We start from the raw sequence: 18,621 nt of genomic DNA on the forward strand, positions 1-18,621 counted from the left end.
TATTGAAAAATAAAGATGCTGCCATCTTTATTTTTTAGTAAACTACACTAGATCATATTTTGGGGGCATTTGTTGCAGATTTATAAAATTAAACCAGAGATCTGATCTCTGATCTCTGATTTTATAAGCTCTAATTGCTACCGCAAGCTCACAGTAGCATTAAAAAGACACTTGTAATGACTGGTTAATTATTTCACTCCCGCAAATGAGCAAATATGTTGTAATAATTTAGTGATCCACTTGTACTCTTGCCCTAGGTGTTTATCCTGTTCTAAAATAATAGTCAATGGCTGCAAACAAATCTTCTGCATTAAGAAAGGGACAGTAAAGTCAAAATTAAACTTTTACGGATGAAATAGAGCAGCAATTTTATGAGACTTTTAAATTTACTTCTGTTAACAAATTTACTTTGTCCTCTTTATTTATAAGTGTGTGTATATATATAGATATATATATACAGAGATACCTAGGAAGGCAAAACTGCAAAAAGGAAAAGCTCTAGTGAGTTACAGGTGAAACTTGGAAAAATAGAATATTGTGCAAAAGTTAATTTATTTCCCTAATGCAACTTAAAAGGTGAAACTAATATATGAGATAGACTCATTACAAGCAAAGCAAGATAGTTTAAGCCGTGATTTGTCATAATTGTGATGATTATGGCTTACAGCTCATGAAAACCCCAAATCCACAATCTCAGAAAATTAGAATATAGTGAAAAGGTGCAATATTCTAGGCTTGAAGTGTCCCACTCTAATCAGCTAATTAAGCCATAACACCTGCAAAGGGTTCCTGAGCCTTTAAATGGTCTCTCTGGTTCAGTAGGAATCACAATCATGGGAAAAGACTGCTGACCTGACAGTTGTGAAGAAAACCATCATTGACACCCTCCATAAGGAGGGAAAGCCTCAAAAGGTAATTGCAAAAGAAGTTGGATGTTCCCAAAGTGCTGTATCAAAGCACATTAATAGAAAGTTATGGTGAAGGGAAAAGTGTGGAAGAAAAAGGTGCACAAGCAGCAGGGATGATCGCAACCTGGAGAGGATTGTCAGGAAAAGGTAATTCAAAAGTGTTGGGGACTTTCACAAGGAGTGGACTGAGGCTGGAGTCAGTGCATCCAGAGCCACCACACACCGACGGATCCTGGACATGGACTTCAAATGTCGTATTCTTCTTGTCAAGCCACTCCTGAACAACTAACAATATCAGAAGCGTCTTACCTGGAATAAAGAAAAACAGACCTGGTCTGTTGCTCAGTGGTCCAAAGTCCTCTTTTCTGATGAGAGCAAATTTTGCATCTCATTTGGAAACTAAGGACCCAGAGTACGGAGGAAGAATGGAGAGGCACACACTGTAAGATGCTTGAAGTCTAGTGTGAAGTTTCCACAGTCTGTGTTGATTTGGGGAGCCATGTCATCTGCTGGTGTTGGTCCACTGTGCTTCATTAAGTCCAGGGTCAACGCAGTTGTCTACCAGGAGATTTTGGAGCACTTTATGACTCCTTATGGAAACGAGCCCTATGGGGATGCTGACTTCATTTTCCAGCAGGACTTGGCACCTGCCCACACTGCCAAAAGCACCAAAACCTGGTTCAATGACCGTGGGATTACTGTGCTTGATTGGCCAGCAAACTCACCTGACCTGAACCCTATAGAGAATCTATGGGACATTGCTAAGAGAAAAATGAGAGACATAGACCGAACAATGCAGAAGAGCTGAAGGCTGCTATAACACCTCAGCAGTGCCACAGGCTGATAGCTTCCATGCCATGACGCATTGAGGCAGTAATTGCTGCAAAAGGGGCCCAAACCAAGTACTGAGTACATACAGTATGCATGCTTATACTTTTCAGAGGTCCGATATTGTTCTTTGTACAATCCTTGTTTTATTGATTGCATGTGATATTCTAATTTTCTGAGATTGTGAATCTGGGGTTTTCATGAGCTGTAAGCCATAATCATCACAATTATGACAAATCACGGCTGAGTCTATCTCATATATTAGTTTCACCTTTTAAGTTGCATTAGTGAAATAAATGAACTTTTGCATGATAATCTAATTTTTCGAGTTTCACCTGTATTATTTCACTTGTTTCAGGTACAAAACCCTTTATACAAACTGCATGGGACTGGAAATGGTCTGGATTTTGGACTAGTTTAGATTTTGGAATATTTGCATCTGTATACTGTGACAGTTTGGAGAGGGGATGGGACCAAGTCTAAGCATCAATATCTAATGTCATTTGCACAATATTTACATTATGGGGCATATTTATCAAGCTCTGTAAACAGGCTCACCAGAAGTTATGAAGCAGCGGTCTAAAGACCGCTACTCCGACCATAGCCTGTCTGCCTGCTCTGAGGCGGCGGAACAGAAATCAACCCAATCAAATACGATCGGGTTGATTGGCACCCCCTGCTGGTGCAATGATAAATGCCGACAGCATATGCTGTCGGCATTTATCGATGTGCGGCGGACATAATACGCTACTTGGTATCATATCCTCTGGCACATTAATAAATATGCCCCTGTCTGATAATACAGCTTATATGTGCAGCCTAAAGGGGGTTTGTAATATACTTAGTACCACTAGAATGTGCAGTGCTGTAACCAGAATGGCAATAGCTGTTGTTTTAAATATATAGACTAATATTTGCATTTAAGAACAGAAAAAAAATCAATGGTAGAAAACTGTGACTTACTGGTGGGGAAAATGGTCATTTTAAAAAAAATATTAAATTATTAATTAAAACATCTGAATTTCAGAATAATTCTGGATTTTGGAATTTCAGATTTGGGGATTTGTATATGTACCAATTTAAAGAGACAGTAACGTCATAATTAAACATTCATGATTTAGACAGAGCATACCATTTTGAACAACTGTCCAATTTACTTCTGTTATTTAATTTGCTTCATTCTCTTGTTATCCTTTGTTGAAGGGTTTATCTAGGTAAGGTCAGGAGCAGCAAAAGCACCTGGTTGCTAGCTGCTGATTGGTGGATATATATATATATATACATATACAGAGGCGTAACTAGAAACCACAGGGCCCAGGTGCAAAAATCTAAGAAGGGCCCACCCCCCAAAAAAAGTGAATTTGATATATATCTTTTTTTTTTTTTTACTTTTTTTTTTTACCCTGTGCCCACAGTCTGTGAGATAGTCTGACCCCCCCATTACTGTATATAGTGACACTGTTGGGTCACATATATACACACACACATAAACACCAATGGGTAAAACAGAAACACTAACCCCTGTAGTCAGAGACACTAGTGAAGCATCATGTCACACTCACATGATATCAGTGCAGGAAGTGGCAGGTCAACGTTTTTTATTGTTTTTTTGGGGGGGTTTTTAAGCTGTTTTAAGCAATTGCGACCTCTGCACCCCTGTAGTTTCACCCCTGTGTGTGTGTATATATATATATATATATATATATATATATATATATATATATATATATATATATATATATATATGCCTATTGTCATTAGCTCACCCATGTGTTAAGTTAGAAACCAGTAGTGCATTGCTGCTCCTTTAACAAATGATACCAAGAGAATGAAGCAAATTTGATAATAGAAGTTATTTAACATTGTATGTTTTACCTAAATCATGAAAGAAAAATTTTGGGTTTTATGTCCCTTTAATCCCTGTGAACATGTTAAACACATAGTTAAATTCAGCTTCAGATAAACAATGCACAATTGGGAGCCAAAAATCATCTGATAAGCCAATGACAAGAGACATTTGTGTGTAGTCACACAAGCTAGATTCCGGTAGTGCATTGCTTCTCCAGAGCCAACCTAGGTATGCTTTTAAACAAAGGATAGCAAGATAACAAAGTAAATGTTCTAATAAAAGCAAATGGATATGTATCTTCTCTTACTGTATGCTCTCTGTACCATGAAAGTTTAATTTGGACTTTCATAAAAGGACACTCAAGTGTAAATGTAACTTTCATGATTCAGATGGAGTCTATTTATATTTACACTTTTTGAGTCACCAGCTTCTACTGAGCATGTGCAAGAATTCACAGAATATACGTATATGCTAAACTAAATTGGGTACATTTAAGTGGAAATCATCTCACTAAGTTCCTCCAGCTGTATAACAAAAACAACAAACAGAATAAGTGAATACTGGCAGACGCTGAAGGAAAACTGGAGACATTATGCTCACTTAGAATGATAAACAGAGACACAATCTGACACATATAAACGCGGAAATAAAAAAAAGCAGCACCAATCACTGGGCCCTTCCCCTAAACCCATCCCAAAGAAGCAGCTATATTGTGTCAGAGAGAGAAACACTGGCAGAGAGAGTGGGTGGGAAACACAAAAATAGAACAAGCTTAAAAGGAAACAGAGAAAATAAGGCAAAGCGTAGCAAATAAAGATCTAGTGATTAATAATAGTGCTGAGAGATCACCCCCCAAACCCCCCCACAAAGAGCTGCAGAGACAGTGAATCAAAGAAGCAGAGACAAGATGCAAGAAAACCACAAGTGTTCTGCACAATGTGATGGCACAGTAAGTACCACAAGAGTTTTTTCATATGTTTTTAAATTTCATCCACTACTCACACTCTATTAACAATGTTTAACCTTTTTGTATATATTTATTTGTTTCTTTATTTATATTTATTTATTTTATATGTTTTATATACTTTTGGACATACTGGGGGCATTCAATATCATTCAGAAATGTTTATTGTATGATATTTCTACAAAACTCACAGACTAGGGGCTCGATGATTGAAAGCTCTCTGGGCTGGCGAGATTATTAAAGAATGCTGCCAGTCCTTCTATTTCCCTGGTGGAATGATCTAAAGCCGCTTTTTACTCTGAAAACAGGGTGTCTCGCTAAGGGGCGAATACTGCATTTTCATATGAAATGTGCACAACAAAATTTGTATTTTAAACATTATACAAAACAAATATTTGAACCATTCACACAAAAATAAGCAGGGAAAAATTGTATTGTTAAGGTGCATCAAAAACCGTAACAAAATTCTTCACCAAAAATCGTATGTTAAAAAAAAAAGTTAAAAAAAGTTAAAATTGTATGTAATTTACACAGGAATAAATCAAATTAAATATGCACAGCGTAAATCGTAATTGTAGTACACTGGGTGTGCGAAAATCACACCGAAATTTGAACTTATAAATACAAAATGCAAAGTGTAATTGTTGTTTTTTCGTAAAATGGGCTGAACATGGGCGTAACATGGGCGTTCCATGGGTGTATATGAAAATGTCTCTCTAATCCCAGCCTAATTCTATAAAAAAATTCGCACTGGAGATATCACCGTTTTTTCTCACCAACTAAAAGGTGGCGAGCTTTTGTCAAAACACTCAAAATAATTATAACCCTAATAGATAAACACATATATACGAAAATATAGGAGAATATAAGATGCTCAATACAGAAAGCAGCGTAATGTGAGTTATATTGGCTGCAGGATTTTAATTTAATGTGCTCCCCCTGCTCCCTGCTAACTTCGCTCTAAGGAGCGAAGTGTCCGTATCCAATGAGCTCCAATACTTTTAATAGGAGCCATCTCGCCACTCGCAGGGACTGCCCCTTTTTTACTATCATTCCACTGGGAGCAGCCTTGCGAGAGTCGGTGAGAAAAAGTAGAGCAGGTGAAGTTTATATCATCGAGCCCTAGGAATTTTTTTATAGAATAGTTGATAAGCTTTTCTAAAAGATTATGAACAACCCAAATACTAGAAAGTTTGTTTCTGCCTTTTGTTATATATAGGCATTCCAGATTTATTTTATTTATTTTTTATGATTTGTTTCCATAGAGCATCTTTTGTTTTTTCTTTCCATCCTACCACTTGAAGCAAATTGTACAGCATTTGGTCAATAACCTTTTGATCTGCTCCATAAAACCAACAAATGGTCTTACATGGGGAAATAGGATTTATGGAAGGAAAGATACCTAGGTGTTGATTCTGACAGGCAGAAGATTCCAAAAAATATGTGGAATAGTATTTGAGCTATAAAAACTAGGCTTGGTTCCTAAAAAAATAAATAATGCAAATGTGTTGTAGCATAGTATAATGATGGGAGAAAAGATTTTATTGACATAGATTTTAGGCTGAAAACACAAATAAGTTTTATGTCAAGAATGTTTCTTAATAGGCTCTTGATTTCATATTCAGCATTGTTTGGTTAAAGGGACAGTCTACACCAGAATTTTTGTTGTTTAAAAAGAAAGATAATCCCTTTATAACCCATTCCCCAGTTTTGCATAACAAACACAGTTATAATAATACACATTTTACCTCTGTAATTATCTTGTATCTAAGCTTCTGCTGACTGCCCCCTTATTTCAGTTCTTTTGACAGACATGCAGTTTATCCAATCAGTGCTCAGTCCTAGGTCACTTTACGTGCATGAGCTCAATGATATCTATATGAAACATGTGAACTAATGCCCTCTAGTGGTCAAAATGTATTCAGATTAGAGGCAGTCTTCAAAGTCTAAGAAATTAGCATATGAACCTCCTAGTTTTAGCTTTCAACTAAGAATACCAAGAGAACAAAGCAAAATTGGTGATAAAAGTAAATTGGGAAGTTGTTTAAAATTGCATGCCCTATTTAAAACATGAAATTTTTTTTGGACTTGACTGTCCCTTTAACATTATCAGTTCAGACCTGTTACACTGTATCTATAGGTTTTCATAAAATATAAAACAGCCAAAACCTTATCCTCTAATGGTGGGTTTGTATTATATTCCTCATGGGAAAAATGAAAAAATGTAATGTATTAGTCAGGTTCATAACTGAACATTAAGATATTGCAATACCAGTTAGGTAATATAATGTTTAAACACATGAAACATTTTTATATTCTAATATCAAATATTTCATTATGTGTAGTAACAATGTTGTTGTATTACACAATCATTATTTATTTGCAAACGTTTTCTGTAATTCTTAACTTTGTTTTTGTTTTGTTTTTGTTTGTTTATTTTCCTAAACCTGGGAGTATAGAAAATACAGACTCCAATACAACCTGCTACATTCAGCACAGCTATTGTTTGATTACTGTAGTGGCTAATTTATATCTGTTCCTAGACGGCCTCGTCACCGTATATAAGAGCTTAAGATGCTATTTTAGGGACTTAAAACAATACAGATATTGTTATAAAAATGATTATTTTAGATATATTTTTTATATTTATTTTCTTTGCAGATCTTTGTACGGTTTAAATGCTGATATAATCCAGAGATGGGCAGTTTCTAGTACATAGAGCTGCAGATCAATATTTTAGGAGCTATAAGGGTGGCCTATAAATCTATTACCATTAAACAAACAAATAATAGATTTCCTGTAAACGTTTAGTGGCACATGGCCAGATTTGGTTACAGGGCATTCTCCGTCTGCAGATCTTCCCTCCAGAGGCCTCTTTTGAGTTGTGTTCACCCCAAATCACACATTTTTATTTGTTTTTTCCTTGGGCCACAAAACTTTGGTGCACAATGTTAGTTCTGCTTTTCTTGAAGGGCCAAATAAACTAGTACCGAAGGCAGCATAAAGCCCTCTGGTTTAAACAACTTTCTAATTTACTTTTATGAACAAATTGAAATGCAGGGATGTAAACTCAGGGGCATGCACGTGTCTGGAGCACTATATAGCAGCAGTTTTGCAAGAATGTTATCTATTTGCAAGAGCACTCAATGGCAGCACTATTTCCTGTCATGCTTCAGATGCTACCTAGGTATTTCTTCAACACAAAATATCATGAGAACAAAGCAAATTTAATAATAGAGGTAAATTGGAAATGTATTTAATATTGTATGCCCGGTTTGAATCACAAAATAGTTTTTTGGGTTTCATATCCCTTTATGAATGTCTGTGATTAATTAAGCTTACAATTCACAATAAAATATGGATGAACACAAAAGGACATTTGGTTCTTATTTACAGCCAAATTAAAGTTTCGGTGTTAAGAACAATTAAAGGGACATTAAAGGGAAAATGTGTTCAATCATTTTATTTATTGCTCTGTTTCTTGCATTTAGCATGGGTTGATCGCAATCCATCAGTTTCATCTATCTACTGGCTGCCTATCAGTATCAGCTATCTACTGGCTGCCTATCAGTATCAGCTACCTACTGGCTTTTTATCAGTATCAGCTATCTACTGGCTTTTTATCAGTATCAGCTATCTACTAGTTGCCTGTCAGTATCAGCTATCTACTGGCTGCCTATCAGTATCGGCTATCTACTGGCTGCCTATCAGTGTCAGCTATATATTGGCTGCCTATCAGCATCAGCAATCTATTGGCTGCATATAAAAGTCACATATGCCCACTATATCCAAGCTATACTGTATGTTGCAGCTCTTTGCGCACAATGGAAATAGTGTGCGTATTATGAGTTAAAAATAAACGTGTTCGCTTGAGCGCAATCAAATTTAACATGTGTTGGGTTACGCAAGACACAAAATTTGCACAAAAACATCAAAAATATATTTAACAGTACAGTTACACATTTATAATAACACTGTCTGATAATTAATTTATTATATGTGAATTTATATGTATACATATATAGAGATATATATATAAGTGCATTGGAGCCCTTTGCAGTAAAGTAGCTGAAAACATGTAAAAGCATATTTATGTAATATTGATATTTAATAATGTATTTAACTCTGTATGTACTGTAAATATTTCTCATTCAAATGTTCTTTACATAAGGGAATATGTTTTGAGTATTTTGAAATAGATATTCCTATACGTATATATATATACCAACAAAAAAGCCATCAGATATATAGAAATATGTATTTAAGAATAAATAGAACATATGCTGCTATGTGGAGAATACAAACTGTTACACAAAACTCATAACTAAACTGCTACAAAGTACACTAACACACATAAACTATCTATTAACCCCTAAACCAAGATCCTCCCGCATCGCAGACACTATAATAAAATTATTGACCCCTAATTTGCCGCTCCTGACATCGCTGCCACTAATAAAATTTATTAACCCCTATTCCGCCGCTCCCTGACATTGTCGCCACTATACTAAAGTTATTATTTCCTATTTCTTACACCCCAACATCGTTCACACTATAATAAAGATATTAACCCCTATTCCGCCACTCCTCGACATCCCCGCCACTAAATAAAGTTATTAACCCCTAAACCTCTGGCCCCCGACATCACTACCACTAAATAAACCTAATAACTCCTAAACCGCCAGCCCCCCACTTAGCCAAAAAACTAAATTAACCCCTAAACCTAACAACCCTCTAACTTTAAATTCAAATTAAAATATCTCTATCTTAAAATAAATAAAAACTTACCTGTGAAATTAAAAAAACCTAAGTTTAAACTATAAATTAAACTCACATAACTATTATACTAAAATTAAAATAACTATCAATTAAATAAATACAATTACTCATTAAAAAAACCTAACACTACTAAATAAATTAAATCTACAGTTACAAAAATGAAAAATACTAAATTACAAAAAATAAAAAGGGCATTCAGCTATTTTAAGACAAGCCCAAACCCTATTCTAAATAAAAACACCTTAAAAAAACCTAACACTAACCCCTCTTTAGGTACTCACAGTTATTGAAGTCCGGCTTGAACGATCTTCATCCCAGCAGCTCCATCTTCATCCAGACGGCTCCATCTTCATCCATCGAGGGACCGGCATCTTCCTCATCCTTGCGGAGGCGGAGCGGTCGATTCGCAGAGGCGGAGTTCCATCTGCATCCAGACGACTCCATCTTCATCCATCAAGGGACCGGAGTCTTCTTCATCCCTGCGGAGGCAAAGGTCCATTAATCCGACATGGAGGTCCTCTTCATCCGATCGTCTGGCCGCGCACTGAGAATTTAAATGCAAGGTCCCCATTTTCATACTGGGGGTACCATTGCATTCCTACTGGCTGAAAAATTTAAATCATCGATGGATGAAGATGGGGCCGCCTAGATGAAGATGGAGGCGCTGGGATGAAGATCGTTCAAAACGGACTTCAGCAACTGTGAGTAACAAAAGAGGGGTTAGTGTTAGGTTTTTTTACATTTTTTTGGGGGTGTTTTTTTTTTAGATTAGGGTTAGGGCTGAATGCCCTTTTAAGGGCAAGAAAAAGAGCTGATTGCCCTTTTAAGGGCAATGCCCATACAAATGCCCTTTTCAGGGCATCGGGTAGATTAGTTTTTTTTAGCTAGGATTTTTTTATTTTTTGGGTTTGGGGGGTGGGGGTTTGTAATGTTAGGGGGTGTTTGTTTTTATTTTGTAGCAAAAGAGATGATTTCTTTAGGGCAATGCCCTACAAAAATCCCTTTTAAGGGCAATTGGTAGTTTATTAAAGATTAGGATTTTTTATTTTGGGGTGTTTTTTTTTTTTTTAAAACAGGGTATTAGAATAGGAATAATTTTTATTGTTTTGGATAATTTCATTGTTATTTTTTGTAATAGTACGGCTAGATTACGAGTCTTGAGTTATGAGTAAAATAGCAGCGTTAAGCCTCATAACGCTGCTTTTTTTACTACTGATGGTATTACGAGTCTTGCAGATTTAGGGGCAAGGCACACTTTTTTGGCCTTAACACAAATCAACTTACGCAAATTGTGTATAGTCTTTTTTCTATGGGACTTCCATAGCGCCGGTATTTTTGAGCTTGTCCTGGGAGGCTAAAAAGTGAGCGATACACCCTACCCCGTCAAGATTCGTAATGCATTTTAAAGTCAGTAGTTATGAGTTTTATACTACAACGCTGTAGCATAAAACTCATAACTAAAGTGCTAAAAAGTACACTAACACCCATAAACTACCTATTAACCCCTAAACCGAGGCCCTCCCGCATCGCAAACACTAAAATAAAATTATTAACCCCTAATCTGCTGCTTCGGACATCGCCGCCACTAGAATAAACATATTAACCCATAAACTGCCGCACTGCCACATCGCAAACACTAGTTAAATATTATTAACCCCTAATCTGCTGTCCCTAACATCGCCGCCACCTATCTACCTTTATTAACCCCTAATCTGCCGCCCCCAACGTCGCAGCCACTATATTATATTTATTAACCCCTAAATCTAAGTCTAACCCTAACCCTAACACCCCCTAACTTAAATATAATTAAAATAAATCTAAATACAAATTGCTATCATTACCTAAATAATTCATATTTAAAACTAAATACTTACCTATAAAATAAACCCTAAACTAGCTACAATATAACTAATAGTTACATTGTATCTATCTTAGGGTTTATTTTTATTTTACAGGCAAGTTTGTATTTATTTTAACTAGGTAGAATAGTTACTAAATAGTTATTAACTATTTAATAACTACCTAGCTAAAATAAATACAAATTGACCTGTAAAATAAAACCTAACCTAAGTTACACTAACACTTAACACTACACTACAATTAATTAAATTACCTAAATTAAATACAATTCTCTAAATTAAATACAATTAGCTAAATTACAAAAAAACAAACACTAAATTACAGAAAATAAAAAACAAAGATCAAGATCTTTAAACTAATTACACCTAATCTAATAGCCCTATAAAAATAAAAAAAAACACCCAAAATAAAAGCCTAGCCTAAACTAAACTATCAATAGCCCTTAAAAGGGCCTTTTGCGGGGCATTGCCCCAAAGAAATCAGCTCTTTTACCTGTAAAAAAAAATAGGAACAACCCCCCCAACAGTAAAACCCACCACCCACGCAACCAACCTCCCACATAAAACCCTAACTAAAAAAACCTTTGCTCCCCATTGCCCTGAAAAGGGCATTTGGATGGGCATTGCCCTTAAAAGGGCATTTAGCTCTATTGCGGCCCAAAGCCCTAACCTAAAAATAAAACCCACCCAATACACCCTTAAAAAATCCTAACATTAACCCCCGAAGATCCACTTACCGGGTGAAGTCTTCATCCAAGCGGCAAGATGTCCTCAACGAAGCCAGCAGAAGTGGTCCTCCAGACGGGCAGAAGTGGTTCTCCAGATGGGCAGAAGTCTTCATCCATCCGGCGCGGAGCAGCTCCATCTTCAAGACATCCGGCGCGGAGCATCCTCTTCTTCTGATGTCTTCTTGCTGAATGAAGGTACCATTAAGTGACGTCATCCAAGGGCGTCCCTTAGATTCCGATTAGATGATAGAATTCTATCAGCCAATCGGAATTAAGGTTTAAAAAATTCTATTGGCTGATGCAATAAGCCAATAGGATTGAACTTCAATCCTATTGGCTGATCCAATCATCCAATAGGATGGAGCTTGCATTCTATTGGTTGATTGGAACAGCCAACTAGGGTTTGCGATGCGGGAGTACAGCGGTTTAGGGGTTAATATGTTTATTATAGTGGCGGCGACATTGGGGGCGGCAGATTAGGGGTTAATAACATTATGTAGGTGTCAGCGATGTTGTGGGCAGCAAATTAGGAGTTAATAAATATAATGTAGGTGTCGGCGATGTTGGGGGCAGCAGATTAGGGGTTAATAAGTATAATGTAGGTGTCAGCGATGTCGGGGGCGGCAGATTAGGGGTAATTAAGTATAAGATTAGGGGTGTTTAGACTCAGGGTTCATGTTAGGGTGTTAGGTGTAAACATAAAATGTGTTTCCCCATAGGAATCAATGGGGCTGCGTTACTGAGCTTTACTCTGCTTTTTTACCGGCTCTCCCCATTGATGTCTATGGGGAAATCGTGCATGAGCACCTACAACCAGCTAACCGCTGACTTAAGCAGTGCTGGTATTGGAGTGCGGTATGGAGCACAATTTTGCTCTATGCTCACTTCTTGCCTTTTAACGCTAGGTTTAGAAAAACCTGTAATACCAGCGCTGTAGGTAAGTGAGTGGTATCAATAACAAGCAAGTTAACACCGCACCCCTCATAACGCAAAACTCATAATGTGGCCGGTAGTTTTTTTTTATCTTTTGTAATTTTAGTGTTTTTTATTTTTTTGTAATGTTAGATTTTTTTTATTTTTGTAATGTTAGTTATTTTTTTTTTTGTAATGTTAGGTTTTAGTGTAAGGCAGCTTGGGTTTAATTTTTATTTCATAGGTAAGTTTGTATTTATTTTAACTAGGTAGTTAGTAAATAGTTAATAACTATTTACTAACTAGTCTACCTAGTTAAAATAAATACAAACTTACCAGTGAAATAAAAACTTAAGCTAGCTATAATATAACTATCAGTTATATTGTAGCGAGCTTAGGTTTCATTTTTATTTCACAGGTAAGTTTATATTTAGTTTTATTTATTATTTAGTTAATAATTGTAACTTAAATTTGGGTATATTTTAATTATGTTAAAGTTAGGGGTATTAGGTTTAGGGTTAGGGTTACGGTTAGGTTTAGGATTAGGTTTAGGGGTTAATATAGTTTAATTTAGGTTATTGCGATGTGGGGGCCGGCAGTTTAGGGGTTAATAGGTTTATTTAGTGGCAGTGATGTGGGAGGCCAGAGGTTTAGGGTTTAATAACTTTATTTAGTGGCAGCGATGTTGGGGAGTGGCGGAATAGGGGTTAATAAATTGATTTAGGTGGTGGCGCTATCGGGAGCAGCAGATTAGGGGTTAATAACATTATGTAGGTGTCGGCGATGTCGGGGGCAGCAGATTAGGGGTGTTTAGACTTGGGGTTTATGTTAGGGTGTTAGGTTTAAACTTAACTTTTTTTTCCCCATAGACATCAATGGGTTTGCGTTACGGAGCTTTTCATTCCGCGATCGCAGGTGTTAGGTTTTTTCTAACACTCTCTCCCCATTGATGTCTATGGGGAAAGCATGCACGTCAAAGCAGCGCTTGTATTTTGTGCGGTATGGAGCTTAACGCAACCATATTGCATGCACAAAAACTCATAATGCAGCGCTATGGAGGGTAAAATAACGCAACTTTTTGCGTTTGTTTCGCACCCTCTATAGCGCAAAACTTGTAATCTAGGTGATTTTCAATTAAATAACAGAATCCTCTGTGATGCGATTCACCAGGGGCCTTTGTTAACCTAAATGTGATCGCCCTCGCTGTCTCCCTTGTGGTTTACTGCTCAGTTCATTAACACTAAAACATCTTGTGAGTTTGTCACCAGCGTCTCTGGTCCCTAATGAGATCTGAGAGATGTTAAATAAAGTAGAAAAACATCACAGACCAACAAGGGAATAAACTGTCTGTTTCAGTACCAGAGGGATTTAAATCTGGTATCCAACTAGGCATTCACAGCCACAGATCCTGAGATTACCGAGATCAGACTAACCATGGTATCCAAATAGGTATTCACAGCCCCAGATCCTGAGATTACAGAGATCAGACTAACCATGGCATCCTACGCATGACATCACAATGAGCTCATGGTATCCTACGCATGACATCACAATGAGCTCATGGTATCCTATGCATGATATAACAATGAGCTCATGGCATCCTACGCATGATATCACAATGAGCTCATGGTATCCTACGCATGATATCACAATGAGCTCATGGTATCCTACGCATGACATCACAATGAGCTCATGGTATCCTACGCATGATATCACAATGAGCTCATGGCATCCTACGCATGATATCACAATGAGCTCATGGTATCCTATTCATGATATCACAATGAGCTCATGGTATCCTACGCATGATATCACAATGAGCTCATGGTATCCTACGCATGATATCACAATGAGCTCATGGTATCCTACGCATGATATCACAATGAGCTCATGGTATCCTACGCATGATATCACAATGAGCTCATGGTATCCTACGCATGATATCACAATGAGCTCATGGTATCCTACGCATGATATCACAATGAGCTCATGGTATCCTACGCATGATATCACAATGAGCTCATGGTATCCTACGCTTGATATCACAATGAGCTCATGGTATCCTACGTATGATATCACAATGAGCTCATGGTATCCTACGCATGATATCACAATGAGCTCATGGTATCCTACGCATGATATCACAATGAGCTCATGGTATCCTAAGAGCTCATGGTATCCTACGCATGATATCACAATGAGCTCATGGCATCCTACGCATGATATCACAATGAGCTCATGGCATCCTACACATGATATCACAATGAGCTCATGGTATCCTACGCATGATATCACAATGAGCTCATGGCATCCTACGCATGATATCACAATGAGCTCATGGTATCCTACGCATGATATCACAATGAGCTCATGGTATCCTACGCATGATATCACAATGAGCTCATGGCATCCTACGCTTGATATCACAATGAGCTCATGGTATCCTACGCATGATATCACAATGAGCTCATGGTATCCTACGCATGATATCACAATGAGCTCATGGTATCCTACGCATGATATCACAATGAGCTCATGGTATCCTCCGCATGATATCACAATGAGCTCATGGCATCCTACGCATGATATCACAATGAGCTCATGGCATCCTACACATGATATCACAATGAGCTCATCGTATCCTACGCATGATATCACAATGAGACCATGGTATCCTACGCATGATATCACAATGAGCTCATGGTATCCTATGCATGATATCACAATGAGCTCATGGTATCCTACGCATGATATCACATTGAGCTCATGGTATCCTACGCATGATATCACAATGAGCTCATGGTATCCTACGCATGATATCACAATGAGCTCATGGTATCCTACGCATGATATCACAATGAGCTCATGGTATCCTACGCATGATATCACAATGAGCTCATGGTATCCTACGCATGATATCACAATGAGCTCATGGTATCCTACGCATGATATCACAATGAGCTCATGGCATCCTACGCATGATATCACAATGAGCTCATGGTATCCTACGCATGATATCACAATGAGCTCATGGCATCCTATGCATGATATCACAATGAGCTCATGGTATCCTACGCTTGATATCACAATGAGCTCATGGTATCCTACGCATGATATCACAATGAGCTCATGGTATCCTACGCATGATATCACAATGAGCTCATGGCATCCTACGCATGACATCACAATGAGCTCATGGTATCCTACGCATGACATCACAATGAGCTCATGGTATCCTACGCATGATATAACAATGAGCTCATGGCATCCTACGCATGATATCACAATGAGCTCATGGTATCCTACGCATGATATCACAATGAGCTCATGGTATCCTACGCATGACATCACAATGAGCTCATGGTATCCTACGCATGATATCACAATGAGCTCATGGCATCCTACGCATGATATCACAATGAGCTCATGGTATCCTACGCATGATATCACAATGAGCTCATGGTATCCTACGCATGATATCACAATGAGCTCATGGCATCCTACGCATGATATCACAATGAGCTCATGGCATCCTACGCATGATATCACAATGAGCTCATGGCATCCTACACATGATATCACAATGAGCTCATGGCATCCTACGCATGATATCACAATGAGCTCATGGCATCCTACGCTTGATATCACAATGAGCTCATGGTATCCTACGCATGATATCACAATGAGCTCATGATATCCTACGCTTGATATCACAATGAGCTCATGGTATCCTACGCATGATATCACAATGAGCTCATGGCATCCTACGCATGATATCACAATGAGCTCATGGTATCCTACGCATGATATCACAATGAGCTCATGGTATCCTACGCATGATATCACAATGAGCTCATGGTATCCTACACTTGATATCACAATGAGCTCATGGTATCCTACGTATGATATCACAATGAGCTCATGGTATCCTACGCATGATATCACAATGAGCTCATGGTATCCTACGCATGATATCACAATGAGCTCATGGTATCCTAAGAGCTCATGGTATCCTACGCATGATATCACAATGAGCTCATGGCATCCTACGCATGATATCACAATGAGCTCATGGCATCCTACACATGATATCACAATGAGCTCATGGTATCCTACGCATGATATCACAATGAGCTCATGGCATCCTACGCATGATATCACAATGAGCTCATGGTATCCTACGCATGATATCACAATGAGCTCATGGTATCCTACGCATGATTTCACAATGAGCTCATGGCATCCTACGCTTGATATCACAATGAGCTCATGGTATCCTACGCATGATATCACAATGAGCTCATGGTATCCTACGCATGATATCACAATGAGCTCATGGTATCCTACGCATGATATCACAATGAGCTCATGGTATCCTACGCATGATATCACAATGAGCTCATGGCATCCTACGCATGATATCACAATGAGCTCATGGCATCCTACACATGATATCACAATGAGCTCATCGTATCCTACGCATGATATCACAATGAGCCCATGGTATCCTACGCATGATATCACAATGAGCTCATGGTATCCTACGCATGATATCACAATGAGCTCATGGTATCCTACGCATGATATCACAATGAGCTCATGGTATCCTACGCATGATATCACAATGAGCTCATGGTATCCTACGCATGATATCACAATGAGCTCATGGTATACTACGCATGATATCACAATGAGCTCATGGTATCCTACGCATGATATCACAATGAGCTCATGGTATCCTACGCATGATATCACAATGAGCTCATGGCATCCTACGCATGATATCACAATGAGCTCATGGTATCCTACGCATGATATCACAATGAGCTCATGGCATCCTACGCATGATATCACAATGAGCTCATGGTATCCTACGCTTGATATCACAATGAGCTCATGGTATCCTACGCATGATATTACAATGAGCTCATGGTATCCTACGCATGATATCACAATGAGCTCATGGTATCCTACGCTTGATATCACAATGAGCTCATGGTATCCTACGCATGATATCACAATGAGCTCATGCTATCCTACGCATGATATCACAATGAGCTCATGGCATCCTACGCATGATATCACAATGAGCTCATGGTATCCTACGCATGATATCACAATGAGCTCATGGTATCCTACACTTGATATCACAATGAGCTCATGGTATCCTACGTATGATATCACAATGAGCTCATGGTATCCTACGCATGATATCACAATGAGCTCATGGTATCCTACGCATGATATCACAATGAGCTTATGGTATCCTAAGAGCTCATGGTATCCTACGCATGATATCACAATGAGCTCATGGCATCCTACGCATGATATCACAATGAGCTCATGGCATCCTACACATGATATCACAATGAGCTCATGGTATCCTACGCATGATATCACAATGAGCTCATGGCATCCTACGCATGATATCACAATGAGCTCATGGTATCCTACGCATGATATCACAATGAGCTCATGGTATCCTACGCATGATATCACAATGAGCTCATGGCATCCTACGCTTGATATCACAATGAGCTCATGGTATCCTACGCATGATATCACAATGAGCTCATGGTATCCTACGCATGATATCACAATGAGCTCATGGTATCCTACGCATGATATCACAATGAGCTCATGGTATCCTACGCATGATATCACAATGAGCTCATGGCATCCTACGCATGATATCACAATGAGCTCATGGCATCCTACGCATGATATCACAATGAGCTCATGGCATCCTACACATGATATCACAATGAGCTCATCGTATCCTACGCATGATATC

The 18,621-nt window shown here is 38.1% G+C and overlaps 1 protein-coding gene across 1 annotated transcript in view; it reads left to right on the top strand.

The window, feature by feature from the left end:
- The first annotated feature begins 4,315 nt into the window (after positions 1–4,315).
- LOC128638274 (leucine-rich glioma-inactivated protein 1) overlaps positions 4,316–18,621 on the top strand; it is a 111,910-nt gene continuing 97,604 nt past the window's right edge. Inside the window, exon 1 of the mRNA XM_053690139.1 lies at positions 4,316–4,534. The gene's annotated coding sequence lies outside the window, so the exon portion shown is untranslated. The remainder of the gene's footprint in view (positions 4,535–18,621) is intronic.

The sequence above is a fragment of the Bombina bombina genome, chromosome 8 (assembly GCF_027579735.1).
Source record: "Bombina bombina isolate aBomBom1 chromosome 8, aBomBom1.pri, whole genome shotgun sequence".
NCBI classification, from domain to species: Eukaryota; Metazoa; Chordata; class Amphibia; order Anura; family Bombinatoridae; genus Bombina; species Bombina bombina.